Here is an 18,887-nt window from a genome sequence, read left to right as displayed (position 1 = left end):
AATAGGAATCGAATGCCACCAATCAGCAGTGAGGACCCAACTGAGGAGGCAAAACAATCAATAGGGTGGCAGAAAAAACGATTAGGGAGGTACTGTGGGTTGGGCACAGTCAAAGGAGGAAGGGCCTGAGGCTGTCTAGGGTGGAGAAAGTAAGACTTGGAGAAAGCGATTGTTGAAATGGCTAATGATATTTCCAAGCTAGATGGGACCCAAAGGGAAAGGGGTTAGGGATATATTCAGTTTGTTTACTATAGCATCTACTGCCATGTATGACACAGTAGAGCAGTGTAATATATTTTTAAGGGGAAAAAAGGGAGGAGACACTATGTAAGGAGAAGGATAAGACAACAAATATAACTGACCACCTACTATGTAACATTCGTTTGGCACAGATAAATACATCATCTTCTGTCTTTTCTTATTGGCTGGGTTTCTCCTTTGAATCTCCTTTATAAAATTTCCCTTTGATTTATCTACTCAGTTTCCTCCTAATTACCACTAAACTTCTTGAAAGAGCACTGTTATACAACAGGGCTGGCACAAAATCCCACAGGTATAGCCACTATATGATGGTGCTCTTTCCCACTGACACAAACCATAAACATATGTGAAACTGAATATTGTCTAGCAAAGGGCCTTGTACATGGTAAGCATTCAATAGCAACTCACTAAATAAATGAATGCATACATGTCACATATCAAGGTAGATGTGGGAATCATCGCATCTACTGTTGCCTTTCTTATTCTAAGGTCTTACTAAAATCTGAATACAATGTATGTAAGATGATCAAAAGGGAACAAATGATAGAACTTTTTACCCTATATCTGTAACCTCGTAGAAACAGGCTCCCTTTATGCTACTGGCAACAGCACCTTAGGTTCCTCATATGCAAGAAACCTTTGCTTAGGGTCAGTCTAGCTACTTGCATGCCAACTGTTTCCAAGTACAGTATTTTCCAGCCTGGAGGTATGTTTGGGGATTAGGTATATTGTTTACCTTCCCTATTTTTATTATCCCATTTCTATACATTTACCTTCTATTCAACACTCCCCTGGGGGTTGTCCATTTGCAACACAGAGGAGGGAAAACACACACACACACACAAACCCAAAACAACATATCACACTGCCTTTTAGGTACAGAAACCTTTGGCAAAGTACTAATTCTATCTTGCACAGAGGATTTGCATGATCTCCAAGTCTACTCTGGCAGACACACTTTTTTTTTTAAAGAATAGTTTATTGATTTTTAGCGAGAGGGGAAGGGAGAGAGAGAGAGAGAGAGAGAGAGAGAGAGAGAGAGAGAGAGAGAGAGAAACATTGAATTGAGAGGGCAACATCAATCAACTGCCTCCTGCATGCCCCTTACCAGGGATCAAACCTGCAACTTGGGCATATGCCCTGACCAGGAAACCAGACAGCAACCTTTGGGAGCACACGATGACGACGCTCAACCAATTGAGCCACAGCCAGATGCACTCTTAAGGTGGCTCTCATGATCCCCACCTCCTAATGTTGTGTGTTCCCTCCCCTTGAGTGTGAGTGAGGCTTGCTTCTAAACAACAGAATTCAGTAAAGGGGCTGGGATGTATGTGATTACATGCGTGTAATTATATGATGATGCTGTATAAAACCCTAGTGCCTGTCTTGCTGGAGTTTCTCCCTTGCTAGCTCTGAGGAAGCAAGTGGCCATGCTGAGGAATCCCACATGGCAAGGAAGCTTGGGTCGCCTCTATGAGCTGAGGGCAGCTTCTGGTCAAGAGGCAATAACAATAAAACAACAACAAACGGAGGCTCTCAGTCCTACAACCACAAGGAACTAGATGCTGTCAACAACCACTTGAGCTCCCCAGTGGAGCTTCCAGATGAGAATCTAGCTCTGGCCAGTACCTTGATTGGTGCCTTGAGAGACCCTACATAGAAGGCCATGTTCAGATTCCTGACCCTCAGAAACTGAGTTAATAAATGTGTTGTTTTAAGCTACTAAGCTTGTGATACTATTGTTATGCAGCAATAGAACAACCACAGAACTTAACACCATCCCAACCAGAGACAATTTGATTTACATTTATAGAAAGCAACTAAAATCCTGAAGGCACACTGAGTAAAGATTATAATGGCATACTCTAATACTCCTCTTATATAAATAACTAGTGACCCTGAGCACAGATTTGTGCACATTGAAAGGAAATTAATTAGAAGATGGCAGCGGGGTGGGACTGGACAAGAGACACCGGACATGCCCCAGAGCCAACCTCCCACATCCCCTTCCCAATGTCTGCCAAGTGAGCGGGGTCCCTCTGGCAGGGCGGGGGGGGGGGGGGTCCCTCGACATAGCCTGCAGGGATCCGGCCAAAACTGGCTCTCCAACATCCCCCAAAAGGGTCCTAGGGTATGAGAGGGCACTCTGCAAAGTTTCTGTCATACAGGGTGTGGAAAGCAAATGCAATTGTGCAGTAAATAAGATTCAGGGCCTACACTGCCCCAGCAACAACATAACCCACGGCCGAAGGTGGATTGCGCAGCCCCGCGAGGAATTGGGCTCCCTCCTCTCTGGTTTTGGGGTGCATCACCCGAGAACTGCCGCTGCCAAGTCACTGCAGCTTGGAAGCTCCTGTGTTGAATGTCTGCCCTCTATTGGTCAGTGCGCATCATAGCAACCAGTTGGATGGTTGGACACTTAGCATATTAGCCTTTTATATACATAGATAGTAAGAGCAAACATTCTGCCTGATGACTCAAGTAAGCATGGTTTACAAACCTAATTATTTTGTTAGTGATAGCCAAAATCAGTAGCAATGACCATACATAGTACGGAGAATTATGAAAAATATAGAAGATATAGCCCTTTCTTTCCAATATCCTTTCTTTCCTAAGAGTCTTGTCTATGTCATCTAGGAGTTTCATTATATAAAGGTCTCATTTCCCAGTATGTTTCTAAAATAGCAAAAGCCTGTGGCATAGATAAGACACACAGAGCAGCTTGCAGGCTGCAGTGAAAACTGCAGAAGGGAGGATGAGGGTGTTAGTTATGTATTGTGGCAAAACAGATTGCCCCCAAATTAGCAGCTTAAAACAACACACACTTATTATCTCACACAGTTTCTGCAGGTCAGGAATTTGGAGCAGCTAGGTGGATAGTTCTGGCTCCGGGTCTCTCGTGAAGTTGCAGTTAAGCAGTTAACAAGGAAAAGCTTAATTGGGGCTTGAGGAACTACTTCTAAGAGTGTTCACTTACATAGCTGTTTGCAGGAGGCCTCCGTTCCTTGCCATGCAGCCTTTCATCAGGGCCATGTGAGTGTCCTCGTGACAAGGCAGCTGGGTTTCTCCAGAGCAAGTTAAGATCAAGCAAAAAGCTGCAGTGCTTTCTATGACCTAGTTTGGGGATCGGCAAACTTAAAGGGCTAGATAGCAAATATTGGCTCTGCATGTCAATATAGGCTTGCATGCTACTCACCTCAGTTGCTTTAGTGCAAAAACAGCCACATATACTATGTAAACAAATGGGCATGGTATGCTCCAATACAACTTTATTTATAAAACTAAGCAGCTGGCCCGAGACAGTAGTTTGCCAACCCCTGACCTGGTCTCCAAAGTCTATTCATCAGAAGTAAGTCATTAGGTACAGCCTATACTCAAGGGGAGAGGAATTAGTCTCTACTTCTTGAAGTGAAGAATAAAACAATTTGTAGACCCATCTTAAAACCGTTCTGCTTTCCATGTTTTAAGTCCATTGCAGTGAATTTTGTGGGGAACACCCACCACAACATATAATTATGTTCCCCTCAAAATTCATATTCGGCTATAACCTCAGAAGGTGATCTTATTTGTTAAATAGGGTCTTTGTACATGTAATTAAGTGAATATGAGGTCATACTGAATATGGTGGGCCCTAAATCCAGTGACTATTGTCCTTGTAAGAAGAGGAGAGCCCTGAAATGTGTAAGGGAGGTTCCTCGTAATCCTTAGGACAAAGTACACTTACAGAGATTTTAAAACCCCTTTCTTAGTAATAAATAGAGCTAGAAAAAAACCCAGTAATTAGATAGACGTAAACAATGCTTATCAATCATCTTGACCTAATTAACACTCTTAGAACACTGTATGTAACTGCAGAATACTTACAAACTAAGAATTCCAGAATGGAAGTAAACTATGGACTTTAGTTAATAATGATGTTATCAATATTAGCTCATCAATCCTGAGAAACATTCCACACTACTGCAAGATATTAAAATAGGGAAAACTGGGTGGGGCAAGCAGAAATATGGGAACTCATTGTACTTTCTACTCATTTTTATATAAATCTAAAACTGCGTAAAATTAATAAGGTCTATTATTTAAAAAAATATTGCCATTATTAGGAATGAAAGAAGTTACCACATCAGATACTGAAGACACTAAGAATAAAACAGAAATATTATGAATGTTATGCAAATATGTGCAACAACTTAGATAATATGGACAGATCTTGAAAAATACAAATGACTTAAAAAGAATTAGAAAAAAGTGTCTTCATGACTAGTAAATAATTCACAATGAATCAAATTCATAATAAAAATCTCTCATACAACTCAATAGAAAAAACCCCCAAACAATTTGATTTTAAAAATGGGCACATTATCTGAATAAATATTTTTTCCAAAGAACACATACAAAAGGCCAACAAATATATGAAAAGATGCTCAACATCACTAATCACCAGGCAAATGCAAACCATAACCACAATGAACTATCACCTCATACCTGTTAGAATCGCTATTATAAAAAAGACAATAAAAAACAAGTGTTGGAAAGGATGTGGAGAAAGAGAATCCTTGTGCACTATTGGTGGGAATGTAAATCTGTGCAGCCACTATGGAAAACAGTATGAAGGTTTCTCAAAAAATTAAAAATTGAACAACCATATGATCTAGCAACTCCACTTTTGGGTATTTATCTAGAGAAAACTAAAATATTAACTAAAAAAGATATATGTAGCTCCATGTTCACTGCAACATTATTGACAACTAGAGGCCTGGTGCACAAAATTTGTGCACAGGGGCGCGGGGGTGTGTGTGTGTGTCCCTCAGTCCAGCCTGCACCCTCTCCAATTTGGGACCCCTCGAGGGATGTCCGACTGCCCGTTTAGGTCCGATCCCACTGGGCTACCAGGGGAGGGTAGTTGGGGGCAACCAGGGATCGGGCCTAAATGGGCAGTCGGATATCCCTCTCACAATCCAGAACTGCTGGCTCCCAACCGCTTGTCTGTCTACCTGCCTGATTGCCCCTAACCACTTCTGCCTGCCAGCCTGATCATCCCCTAACCACTCCCCTGCCAGCCTGATTGATGCCTAACTGCTCCCCTGCCGGCCCGATCGCCCCCAACTGCCCTCCCCTGCCAGCCCAATCGCCCCCAACTGCCCTCCCCTGCAGGCCTGGTTGCCCCCAACTGCCCCCCCCCCCCCCGCTGGCCCGGTCACCCCTAACTGCCCTCCCTTGCCAGCTTGGTCACCCCTAACTGCCCTCCCCTGCCAGCCCGATTGCCCCTAACTGCCCTCCCCTGCCAGCCTGGTCACCCCCAATTGCCCTCCCCTGCAGACCTGGTCACCCCTAACTGCCCTCTCCTGCTGGCCTGGTCCCCCCCAACTGCCCTCCCCTGCAGGCCTGGTAGCTCCCTACTGCCCTCTTCTGCAGGCCTGGTTGCCCCCAACTATCCTCTCCTGCCGGCCTGATCACCCCTAACTGCCTTCCCTGCAGGCCTGGTCACCCCTAACTGCCCTCCGCTGCAGGCCTGATCACCCCCAACTGCCCTCCCTTGCAGGCCTGGTCCCTACCAACTGCCCTCCCCTGCTGGCCATCTTGTGGTGGCCATCTTGTGTCCACATGGGGGCGGCCATCTTTGACCACATGGGGGTGGCCATCTTGTGTGTTGGGGTGATGGTCAATTTTCATATTACCTCTTTATTATATAGGATAGCCATGATATAGAAACAAGTGAAGTGTTCATCAGTGGGTGAATAAAGATGTGATACACTTTTTCTTTTCAAGATGGCAACAAGTAGGTGGATCTTACTCTCACCTCCTCCTAGAACCAAACTGTAAGTACAACTAATTTAGGGAACAATCACCCTGAATTACCAACTAAAGACTCTCTGAAGAGGAGTCTATAACCAAAGATTGGCAGAAGAAGCCATCTTAAGACTGGTAGGAAGGGCAAGGATGCGAAAGGGGCTGCCACAGGTGGCTGCCAAGGTTACAGAGGGATATCTCAGCTGTGGAGGTTCCCCTGGAGAGGTGTGAAGCCTAAACCCCAGGATGGGCTCCCCAGTCCAGAGCTCCAGAGCTGTGAAGAGGTGCCCACAAAGCATCAGGCTGTGAAAAGCAGTGGGGTTTCTGTCCACAAAGGAGAGGCTGAGCGCGGAGACAAAGGCAAACTCTTAAAGGGCCAATGGGCAAAATTTCATTCACAGTCACTCACCCTGGGCTCCACCAGAAGGAGGGCAGTGCAGACTGGAGTAGCCTGAGAAGAGTCTGTGGCCTGTGGCTTTGGGAAGAACATGAGGGAACAGCCACCAGGATCCCTGTACTGAGCATCCTCTGATACCACAGGACCATCTTTCTTGGGCAGGCAATCCCCTCCCAGCACATCAGCCTGGGGAAAAGCAGTTACCCCACCCTCAGGAATCCTTCTCCCCCACTCTGAGGATCTTAAGACCTGCTGAGGAGTAAGTGGCACAGGCCGGGCATAGAAAGCTAGACAGACTCAGGGGGTGTCTGTGAATGGCTTTGGGGAGGGGCCATTCCCCCACTTTCCTGTGAACCTGAGTGGTGCTTCCCCTCATGGGAGATCCGATAGAAATATCCTCCTGACTTCCAGCTTCCAACAGACCCAACCTCTGGACTCAGGAGGCCCCAGCCTGACTCCAGAGGCTCTGCCCTGCCAGGGTCAGGGAAAAGTCCGGGACAGAGTCAGACACATGGCTCTGGGGTGAACGTTCATACCCATCATCTTCCCTAAAGTCTGAACAGCACCTCCTCTCACAAGAGATCCAATAGCCATATCCTCCCGATTCTGCCAGAGGCTATTTATTTTAGTGACTGAGCTTTTTCAGTGACTATGCCTAACAGGCAGCCGCAGGTACAGGTGGATCTCGGGGTGACTTGGGATGTTTGCTGACCTGCCCCTGTGCCTGGTGCTAGTAAAAGCTGGCCTTGGAGTGCAGCTTGGTCCTTCCCGTGCACAGCCAAGCCCAGCAGAGGAAGCCACAAACTGTGGATCGCCTGTAGCATCAAACCCTTCGCCAAGGGCCAGGCATAGATACTGTTTGACATTGGCTTGCACCAGAGTCCCTCCCAAGAGGCCTAGAACCAACACACCAAGTGGCCAGCTTCAGACATCAGAGCAGGATCCAACAAGCTTCTCAAACAGTATATCCAAAGGGAGGTCACAGCAGGCACTAAACTCTGCTGAGACACTCAACTTTTTTATTCTTTATTACTTTCTATTTCTTTTCTTTCTTTCTTCTATTATGTTTCCTTTTTCCTTTCTCCTTTCCTTATTCTATTTCTCCCATTTTTTTCCTTTTTTTTCATTTTTTTCATATTGTTTTTCCCCTTTTTCTTTTTTTATTCTATTTTTTTTCATTTTTTCTCTTTTCTTATTTTCTCTTTTAAGTTCTTTTTCCTTTTCTTATTCTTACTGTTCTGTTTTGTTTGTAATAACAGAACCTGTACAGCAGCTTGCACACTGTGGTCAGGGTTAAGCTCACAGCCAGCCAACCTGAGGGTTGATCCCACCCAGGAACAGGCCAAGAGCAATCCAGACCCAATTACAACAGGAGGGTCTACATAACCCACACAAGGGACATTCCTAGAGCATCCAGGTGCCTTCTGTGGAACTTCTCATCCTTGTTTATCCTATCTTAACACAGGCTAAAAATTGGCTTTCAATTTCTAATGTAAAATTATTTTTGTCATCTATGTTGTTATGCTGCCCCTATTTATTTGTATCTCTCTTGTCTGTTTTTCTTTGATGAGGTGTGTCATAAAGTACTGTGAAGTGTGTATTTACTTTGTTACATTTATTGAGAAGTAGAAAAAAGGTTGTTCTATCCTGTCCAGGTGTTCTATAGTTGTCTTTGATGTCTGTGCAACATCCTGTGTAAATTGTTTCTGCTAAGTTTGTATTGCAAATGTATTTTGAAATAAATTTTACCAGGATCCATCACACCATTTTGCTATGGAAACACTAGCATGGATCTCTCAACATGGCATTCATGATTTATTTCTTAAATTTTAGAGTAATGCTGAATATTATCTGGTTATGATTATAATTATTGTCCTGTGAGAAAGGCAGAGTGAGACATTATCTCATTTTCCAGATGAAGAAAGTGAGACATGGACAGAAATGATTAAATGAGACAGCACATGAGAAAGTACCTGTGACAGGGCCTGTTGTGCATGTACGTGTATATGTACCTATACACATACAAAGATATACATGTACATACACATGTAATTTTTCTTTGCAATGAGGGGCAGAGCAGTAATTTTTTCTCTTTAAAAGAATACTAGAGGCCCGGTGCATGAAATTTGTGCACGGAGGGGGGCGGCCCTCAGCCCAGCCTGCACCCTCTCCAATCCAGGACCCGTTGGGGGATGTCCGACTGCCGGTTTAGGCCCAAATGGGGCCTAAACCGGCAGTCGGACATCCCTCTCACAATCCTGGACTGCTGGCTCCTAATCGCTCACCTGCCTGCCTGCCTGGTCACCCCTAACTGCCCGCCCCTGCCGGCCTGATCGCCCCTCACTGCCTCTGTGTGCCAGCCTGGTTGCTCCTCACTGCCACCCCCGCCAGCCTGGTCACCCCTTACTGCTCCCCCTGCTGGCTTGGTAACCCCTAACTGCCCCCTCCTGCTGGTCTGGTCACCCCAACTGCCCCCCCTGCTGGTCTAGTTGCTCCTCACTGCCCTTCCCGCCAGCCTAATCACCCCTAACTTCCCCCCCTGCCGGCCTGGTTGCCCCAACTGCCACCCCCCGACCCCCGCCATCCTGGTCACCTCTCATGGCTCCCCTGCCAACCTGGTCGCCCCACGCAGCCTGCTTGTTCAGTCGTTTGGTTGTCCCTCACTTACCCGCTGCCAGCCTGGTCACCCCATGCAGCCTGCTTGTTCAGTCATTTGGTTGTCCCTCACTAACCCCCCTGCTGGCCTGGTTGTAGGCAGCCATCTTGTGAGGGCGTGATGGTCAATTTGCATATTACCTCTTTATTATATAGGATATTTACTAATGATTACAAAGCAAATTAGTGGAAGATCTAAAATTAAAGCTTTTTGACTTCTAGTCATGTATGGTCTTTCTAGCAAGCTCTATTCAGATGGCACAGATGACATTTCCATATCTGGTTATTAGCTTTTCACATTCATGACAAACTAATTCGTATTACAGTAGTTCAATTTTTAAAATACAATCCAGAGATAATATAGGGACACTTCCTTAAGCTTTCTTTCCTTTACATATTTCTACTGGCATTACATCATTTTGACTTCTTCCCAAGATCTCTTTCTCAGAACAGGAAAAGCCGTGGGCCAAATTCTGGTTTAGGTTAAGTTTGGCTTTGGCTTCCTTCCACTTTCTTTTCTGGTTCCTCTACTATTTCTTACTAGGGGCCCAGCATGCGAAATCGCACGAGGAGGTGCCCTCCCTCCCGCCTCCTGCCTCCCGCCGCTGCGAGGAGGTGCCCCGCCTCCCACCTCCTGCCGCTGCGAGGAGGTGTCCCATGGGGCACCGGGTAGAGAGGTGCTCCATGCACCTCCTGGTGACTGGTCGTTTGGTCGTTTTGGTTGTGACGCCTCTTGGCCTTTTATTATTATGATGTGACAACTCGTTTTCCATAAAAATCAGTTCATAGGCAGCAACAGCAGGTAGAGCAATCAGATCTGGACAGTGAACTATGAATCAGAGACTAGGAATGCCACAGGAAAAAAATGCCTTTGAGCAATTAGGAACTGGAAGAACTGTGAGATGAGCAATCCGAGAGCAACAGGTTAACAATTCAGAGTTTGACAGGCAGGGAAGGAGCAGGACAGAGGAGGCCTAACAAGGAGTTTCTGGAACCAGCACCAGCAGCAGGGAAAATGCAAAGTGCTTTCCCTTCAGTCCCTCTTTATTCCTCTCACTATGGCAAATTCCAATCTAATGTGATCCTACCAGTAGTAATGCCTGCAACAGTTGTCTGGCTGAACGCTCAATATGGAGTGGGGGGTGACCACAGTTATTTTGGAATAAGGGTTGGTTTTCTTTACTCTGGTTGTTGAAATGGATGCAATAACATTAATTCATATGAAAAGGGAGAAACTGATCATTAACTTATTACAGCTCTTAAACATAGTCTGTTTTGAGGAGCAAACCAAAGCAGCCCTTCTCTAAGTATGGCATGCCCACTCCGCATTGAGTTGAATGCTCCAGACGGAAACAGGACTTGGTGGCCACGCACTCTGGGAAATGCTGCCTGACCCTCCTACTAGAAACTGTAACATATCAAAAGTCCCGAGAAGTCTTACAGTAAGTACATGAGCTCATTTGATTTGATTTACTTTTATGGTTAGTGCTTTAGTGTCCTGCTCAAGAAATCTTTATATACCTTAAGATTACAAAGATATTTTCCTTTGCGTGTGTGTGTTTTTGTTTTTTAACTTTCTGGTCCTGATTCTTTTTTAAAACGTTTTTTAAAAAAATTGATTTCAGAGAGGAAGGGAGAGGGAGATAGAAACATCAATGATGAGAGGAAATCATTGATAGGCTGGCTCTTGCACGCCCCCTACTGGGGATCGAGACCACAACCCAGGCATGTGCCCTTGACTGGAATTGAACCCGGGACCCTTCAGTCTGCAGGCCGATGCTCTATCCATTGAGCCAAACCAGCCAGGGCTGGTCCTGAGTTTTATGTTTAGATCTATAACTCATGTCTACTTAATGTTGTGATCTAAGTGAGAAAGACGTATTTTTTTTTTCCACTTGAAAATCCATTTTTTCCAGCAATATGTTTAAAAAGACTATTCTTTTCCCATTGAATTGACTCAACACCTTGGTCAAGAATCAATCGACCTGCCGGGCAGGCGTGGTTCAGTGGTTGAGCGTCAACCTATGAACCAGGAGGTCACAGTTTGATTCCTAGTCAGGGCACATGCCTGTGTTGCGGGCTCAATGCCCAGTGAATCAGCCTATCCATGATTCTCTCTCATCATTGATGTTTCTATCTCTCTCTCCCTCTCCCTTCCTTTCTAAAATCAATAAAAATATATTTTTAAAAAAGGAATCAATCAACCTTTGTATGTGTGAGTTGATTTCTGAGTGAACTATTCTCTTCCACTGATGTTTGTCTATCCTTAGGGCAACATTTGATAATTGTAGCTTTACAGACAAGTCTTGAAATCACATTTTATAAATCACCCCCTTGTTGTTCCTTTTCAAGATTGTTTTAGCTATTCTATGTCAGTTGCATTTCCAGCTAAATTCTAGAATCACTTGACAGTTTCTTCAAAAGTGCCTGTTGGGATTTTGATAGGATTGCATTGGATACATAGATTAATTTAGGGAGAATTGGAATCTTAACAATTTGGAGTTTAATAATCCATGATCATGGTATATACATTGTACTTTTTATTTTGGTCAAAGAAATTCTTGCCCTCATAGAACTTATATTCTAGTGAGAAAAACTGTATAAAATAAATAATGCCAGGTAGCTATTTTTCTTTTTTTAAAAAAATGTATGTCAGGGTAAATAAAAAAGGAGAAATACTGTAGAAGTACAGTAGTGGTGTCTGCAAGGAAGAGGCATTTGAGTTGCGATTTAAATGAAGGGAAGGAAGAAACAAAGAGCTTTCCAAGCAGCCAAGGCCTTGAAGCAGGAACAAGCTTGATGTCCTCTAGAAACAGCAAAAACACCTATGTACCTGCAGCAAACTGAGTGAGGAGAACAATGCTAGGCAATGATGTTAAGCATATGGTCAGAAGATAGATCATGTGGGCTTTGTAGGGCATGGGCAACTATTGGAGATTTAAGGAAAAAAATCTGAAAGCGTCTTGGTTAAGATTCATCCAGTAATAAAAAAAAATTTTTTTTTAAAGATTCAGCCAATACACACCTGTATGTCCTTCCAGGTTGTTAAAACACTGGAATATTTCAAATCCAGTTAGGAAATAGCTGCTTCCATAGCAGCAGTCGCACCTGCCATGCTGGCTCCTTTCCCAGGGACCCCCAGCCCCCAATGTCCCGCCCATGAACCAACAGCTTTTTCCTTTTCGATGTTTAACATAAAGCTACTTGTGAAATGCCAGCAGAGGCTATTGAGTTGGGGAATTTAACCAGCTCAGGAATCTAAAACCATTGAAACTCATCAATCTAAAGGATGAGTAAAGGTTTCACGTCATTACAGTCCTAGAGCCTGCTTAGGACTGTGTCTTGAGCTTCCATTCCATCAAGGGTCTTTGGGGCCCAATGCCATTGTCTGGGCTCCCGCTCAGTCCAGCAGGAATAAGAGGTAGGCTAGAGAAATAGACTGAATGTTCCTGAGGTCTGAGATGAAGATAGAGGAAAGGGGAAATCCAGTGTATTTCTACATAAACAATCCGTCTTCTCAGCACTTCCTGCATTGATTTGAAAGGTTGCTGGCCTTTATAACGTTTATATATTAACCACACCAAACTTTGTTTCTATATTCAAAGTCATAAAATTGTGAACTACCAGCAGTTGTTTGTTTTTTTTCTAAATACATTGTGGCAAAAGGGAAATAGAAAATATCAACTTCTCCAACACTAAAGGCAACCTTAACATTCTCAGAGCTGCACTCAATAAAGTCAATGCTTGTGTAACAAAGTGTAGTTCCTGGAATCCTAACCTCAACATACAAATACAACAGTTGAAATAAAGCAATTCTAATCTCATATATGAAATTCATTTTACACACTATAGTACTGGAAAATTAGTACATATGTCAAAATCTTAAAAACATGTTTCTCCAAGTTGCATGAAATTTCTAAGGCTGCTTGCCATTTCCGTCCATTTCACAAAATTCCTCCTCTTTAAAAATAAATTCTACTGCTCTTAAATCTAAGACCCCAACATCCGATTATATAGTATTAAAGTTCTACTTTATTCTCATTTAATTTATTTGAACATCAACACCTTCAGTTTTATTACCTGAGTGATCACTAAATATCTGCTAACATAAACTTGTAACATGGACCTAAACTAAAGGAAGAGCAACTGGAAAGATCAGAGAGAAATCTAAGCTCTACTTAGAAATAATCCATCTCTGGGCACCAGCATATATTCACTCACTTTCATTTTCTGACTGTAAACAACTTCATTCATCCAAAGACAAGCCATTAAAAACCATATGCGAGCAGGACCTGTTTTAGTAGAACACTTGCTGGAAAGCGTCATTGCTTTTTTCTTTTCGTTGTCTAACATAAAACTACTTGTGAAATGCCAAAACTGTCTTTCAGGTAGGTCTAGTACACAAGCTTGAGGGCCAAGCAGCACCTTAATGTAATCTTAGATGGAAATTATTCCTACAGTTCTTCTTATATTCCAATATCATAATTTTTAAAATCAAAACTACTTACGCCACAGCAAGCTGATGTCTGGACAGACAGCACGAGACTGCCAGCAAGCCACCTATTTGTTCACAGACTCAACTTTGCTCCCGCGCTGGCTGGGATCAGGTTCTGGATCAGGTTCACGCTGATACACATGTACTGCGGCCTTGAGGCTGCCACCCCAGCGGGGAGGGGGGAGGGCTTGTGAATTTAACTCCTGCTTGATAATCACTTATCAGCAACTTCTTAAAGGTTGATTTCAATGTGTTTAAAGAGAAAAATGTAAGGAAGTTTATAGGGAAAGCCTGAAAACTCTCAATAGTCTCTGACAGCTGGGCTTTGGGTTCAGAGGGGACTTTGTTTCCACATGTTTCTGGCAGGGGCAGCGGGGAGAGGCACCCAATAGTCCTATGAGCTTTAAAAATCTTGCTTTCTTCCTTTGATTAAAGTTTTCCCAGCTCCTTAGGATCTAGCCACTGTATAATCATGGCAAAAACACACACACACACACACACACACACACACACACACACACACACACTCACAAAACAACCCAGGAAGTTGCTTTTCTACCGCAATCTCCCATCACCCCCATCTTCCCCAATTCTCACTAGTTAGGAAAATAATACAGTTCTTGTTAAATTTAGTGCTTTTGGACATTGAAACCACCTGCTGATCTAATGTACAGTGATAACTTGGATCCCAAATTCTGTTTCATCACCTTTCCCATCTCTTTCTTTCTTTCCCTTCTGAACTACTTATATGTCTGAAATTTCTGAGTTAGCCTTCAAAGCAAAAACCATTTGTTGTGTACTTACTGTACTAATCATTGTATAAACATTATCTCTTCTTTCCTAGGCATGACATTTTAGGATCATCTCCAATTCTATCTCCAATTTAGCTCCTTCACTATTCCTGGTGGTCCTCTGTAATAAGCACTGAGTAGGCAGAGTAATGGTCCATCTCTCCCCACCCCCACCCCCAAGATGTACATGCCCTAATCACTAGAACCTGTGAATATGTCACCTTGCCTGGCAAAAGTACAGCAGTGGAAAATCTAGTGAAAACTGAATAAAGTCTGGATTTTAGTTAATAGTTATGTGCCAATGTTAATTTTTAAAAACACAGTTTCTTTAAGGCTCAGGATTTTGAGATGGGGAGATTATCCAGATGGGTCCAAAGTAATCACATGAGTCCTCTGAAAGGGGTGAGCCTTTCCCAGCTGTGGTCAGAGAGAGGCAAAGTGAGGACTGGACTTGCTCTTGCTGGCTCTGAGGAGGGGGGAGGGAGCTACTTGAAGTTGGAAAAGGCCAGGAAAGGGACACAGCCTTGAGGTACCTTGGTCTTAGCCCAGTGAGATTCATGCTGGATTTTGGACGTACAGATTGTAAGATAATAAATTTGCATTGTTTTAAGCCACTAAAGTTGTGATATTTGTTTTGGCAGCAACAGAAAAACAATGCAGGTACTTTAATTTAAAAAATGTCCCTTTGAAATATAATGCCTAGAACTGAATAGAATACTCCAAATGAGGTCTGATAATGACATGCTAAATGGCAATGTGGCAAAAGTACAGCAGTGGAAAATCTAGTGAAAACTGAATAAAATCTGGGTTTTAGTTAATAGTTATATAGCAATGTTAATTTTTTAAAACAATTTTTTAGAGCAAGGAAGGGAGGGAGATGGGGGTGGAAAGAGAGAGAGGGGGGAGAAGGAGAGAGAGAGAGAGAGAGAGAGAGAGAGAGAGAGAGAGAGAGAGAGAGAGAAATCATGTGCGAGAGAAACACCAATCAGTTGCCTCTGGCACGCACCTCAACCAGGGATCGAACTCAAAACCTGGGTAAGTGCCCTGACTGGGAATCAAACTTGCTGACTTTCAGTGTACAGGACAATGCTCCAGCCAATTGTGAGCCAGAGCCAATGTTAATTTCTTAATTTTGACAAATGAGCCATGCTTATGTAAAATGTTAATTTAACATCAGAAGAAAGTGGGTAAAGGTACTATTTTTGCAATTTCTTTATAAACCTAAAATTATTCCAAAAATAAAAAGCATATTAAAACAAGAAATAAGTAAACATTTAAAAAGTTATTAGAGTAGCTGTGGTGGAAATAGCTTGGAGAGGAAAGAGATTAGAACCAAATAGGCCAGATGGGAAACTGTAGGAGTAATCTTGGCATGAGTTGCGAAGGACCTCAATAGGGTTAAAGTCATGAAAATAACTAATACATATCCTATCTAATAAAAGAGTAATATGCAAATTGACCCTAACTCTGCTACACCCACAAGCCACGTCCACAAGCCACGCCCACCAGCCAATCAGAGCCAGCATGCAAATTAACCCAACCAAGATGGCTATAGCCACAAAGAAAGTAGGAGGAAGGCTTGGGTTTCCAAGGCGATAGAAGAAGCCAAGCTTTCCACCTTCCCTGGCCGGCCTAAGCCTCCACTCAAGGCTACAAAGTTTCAATTATAGAAGGTAAACAAATCCAAACAGAAATGGCTGCCAGCCACGGAGCGAGCAGGAGGCTTGGCTCCGTTCCAGGATACAAAGTTTCAATTCTGGAAGGTAAATAAATTCCAGATACCAGGGCCTCCGCTTGGGTCGCCAGGAGGCGTGGCTGGCCTGCAAACCACCATAGGCCCCTTGCTCAGGCTGCCCCACACCCCAAGGGAACCCCCACCCTGATCCGGGACACCCTTCAGGGCAAACCAGCTGGTCTCCACCCGTGCACCAGGCCTCTATCCCATCTAATAAAAGAGTAATATGCAGATTGACCATCACTCCAACACACAATATAGCTGCCCCCATGTGGTCAAAGAACCTGCCCCCATGTGGACACAAGATGGCCGCCACAAGATGGCCAGCAGGGGAGGGCAGTTGGGAGGCACCAGGCCTGAAAGGGAGGGCAGTTGAGAGGGACCAGGCCTGCAAGGGAGGGAATTTTGAGGCGATCAACCCTGCAAGGGAGGGCAGTTAGGGGTGACCAGGCCGGCAGAGGAGGGAAGTTGGGGGCAAACAGGCTGGCAGGGGAGCAGTTAGACATTAATCAGGCTGGCATGGGAGTGGTTAGGGGGTGATCAGGCTGGCAGACAGAAGCGGTTAGGGGCAATCAGGAAGGCAGACAGGCAAGCAGTTGGGAGCCAGCAGTCCTGGATTGTGAGAGGGATGTCCGTTAAACGGGCAGTGGACATCCCTTGAGGGGTCCCAGATTGGAGAGGGTGCAGGCTGGGCTGAGGGACACCCCCCACCCCCGTGCATGAATTTCGTGCACCGGGCCTCTATTATGATATATTTCAAAAGAAAAAAATCAAAACACTTGCAATAGCAGAGAGCAGAGGTAAGAACAGTGATACCATGACAAAAGATGAAAATTAGAGGAGGAATCTGGTCTGAGGAAAATGAGATTCATTTAATTAATTCATTCAATAAGTATTTGTTGGTACCTACTGTGCCAGGCTCTATGTAAGGCACTGGGGATGTGATTGTGAGTTTATAAATGCTAAATATGAAGTGACCCTAAAATGTCCTAGTTGGATTGTCCAAAAGGCACCTGGATATTATAAGTGAGAGGACAGAACTGAAATAGCTGAGAAAAGTGATATCAAGTGAGGAAGGAGAAGCTAAAACTTAACTGGGAACAGAATCACAAATAGGGGAAGAGAGGAATAACAAGACAGGAAGGAATGGCCAAAGGGTTTTGAGAAGAAACAGGGTAGGGAAAACAAGATAAAACAAAGATCAAAGAAGAAGAAGGTTCCATCAAAAGCACTATCCAAGAAATGGCACACAAAGACCACAAGACAGGTGGTTAGAAAGATGGAGAGAGATCACTGACGCAGAGGAGGTGACTCAGGAGAACCGGTGACACTTTCAGTAAAGCCAACATGGAACCCAGACTATGAAGTCAAAACTTCCTTACAAGAAAGCATTTCTGACTTAAAGGCCTTTGGGAAATGGGATTCCATTTATTATCCTGCTTCTCAAACTGGGGTATTCAAAACCACAGGATAAGTCTGTATGCAGCATCAGCTTTATTTGGGGATAAATGTATTGAAACAGAGAGATGAATGCAAAATTTACAATAAATTCTGAAATGTAAGTATAGAATGTCTTTATGGGAGGTCACCTTCCTATTTCTAGGGCTACAAATTCACTCTCCACTTTTATAAGGGGTACTTGGGTACAAATCATAATGGCCAGCTATGCTGAAATGTGTGCTTGCTATTAAAACTCAGGATGCCTAAAATTTAAAAATAACTTTATGAACTATGGCCTCATATGGAAAATTACAATAAGCATTTCATATTCAAACAAGAAAAATAATGAACAAAATCTTGAATTTATATTTACCACTATTTTCTATTGCTATTTATAGTAACCATATATTATTTATCCTTTATGCCTGTAGCTAGAGCTTAGCTACACATTTAGAGGGAAGTCAGTGTCATATACTCAGATGCTTAATCAATGCTATTTGAGAATGATACTAAGCACCACCAATACTATATACATACATACATACATACATATACACACATGTATAATATATATACATAATGTGTGGTGTATCTGTTTATATCTGTAATTTTGTTTTCTGCAGTTTCAGTCAACTGTGATCCAAAAATATTACATGAAAAATTCCATAAATAAACAAATCACAGGTTTTAAGTACTGCACCATCCCACTCTGTCCTGCCCAGGCTGTGGATCACCCCTTAGCCCAGCATATCCCTGCTGTACAGCTACCTGCCTGTTAGTCAATTAGAAGCCATTCGGGTTACCAGATCAACTGTGTCAGTATCACAGTGCTTGTGTTCAAGTAACACTTATTTTACTTAATAATGGCCCCAAAGCACAAGAGTAGTGATGCTAGCAATTGGGATACGCCAAAGAGAAGCCATAAATTGCTTCCTTTAAGTGAAAAGGTGAGTACAGCACAATAAGATATTTTGAGAGACTACATTCACATAACTTTTATTACAGTATCCTAATATATAAAGAGCCAGGCGCCGTCACGACCGAACAGACGACCGGTCACCATGAAGTGCATGGAGCACCTCTCATTCCCCCTTACCCCCCCGACCCCAAGCCATTCGCCAGGAGGGGGGTGGCGGCGGGTGGGACTGGGGACTGTTGAGCGGCAGCGGCAGCGGCAGCGGCAGCGGTGGGCTGCTTCACAGGGCAGCAGCGAGCTTAGTGGAGCAGTCACTGGGCAGCAGCAAGTTTCGCAGAGCAGTCACAGGGGGGGGGGGGGGGGGTGTTTGTGGAGCAGTCGTGGGGCGGGGGGAGTTTCGCAGAGCA

The 18,887-nt window shown here is 43.8% G+C and overlaps 1 protein-coding gene across 2 annotated transcripts in view; it reads right to left on the bottom strand.

Annotated features, from left to right (window-relative positions):
* MAP3K13 (mitogen-activated protein kinase kinase kinase 13) overlaps window positions 1-18,887 on the bottom strand; it is a 152,263-nt gene that overhangs the window by 104,312 nt on the left and 29,064 nt on the right. Inside the window, exon 1 of one of the 2 annotated variants that reach the window (XM_079764533.1) lies at window positions 13,612-13,729. The exons of the other annotated variant lie outside the window; for it this stretch is intronic. The gene's annotated coding sequence lies outside the window, so the exon portion shown is untranslated. Of the gene's footprint in view, window positions 1-13,611; window positions 13,730-18,887 lie in introns of those variants that run through there. 2 annotated transcript variants of the gene reach the window in all.

The sequence above is a fragment of the Cnephaeus nilssonii genome (genome assembly GCF_951640355.1).
Source record: "Cnephaeus nilssonii genome assembly, chromosome: 3".
In the NCBI taxonomy this organism is placed as follows: Eukaryota; Metazoa; Chordata; class Mammalia; order Chiroptera; family Vespertilionidae; genus Cnephaeus; species Cnephaeus nilssonii.
Note: the sequence above shows the minus strand (reverse complement) of the source record. Positions and strands in the feature narration are given on the sequence as shown.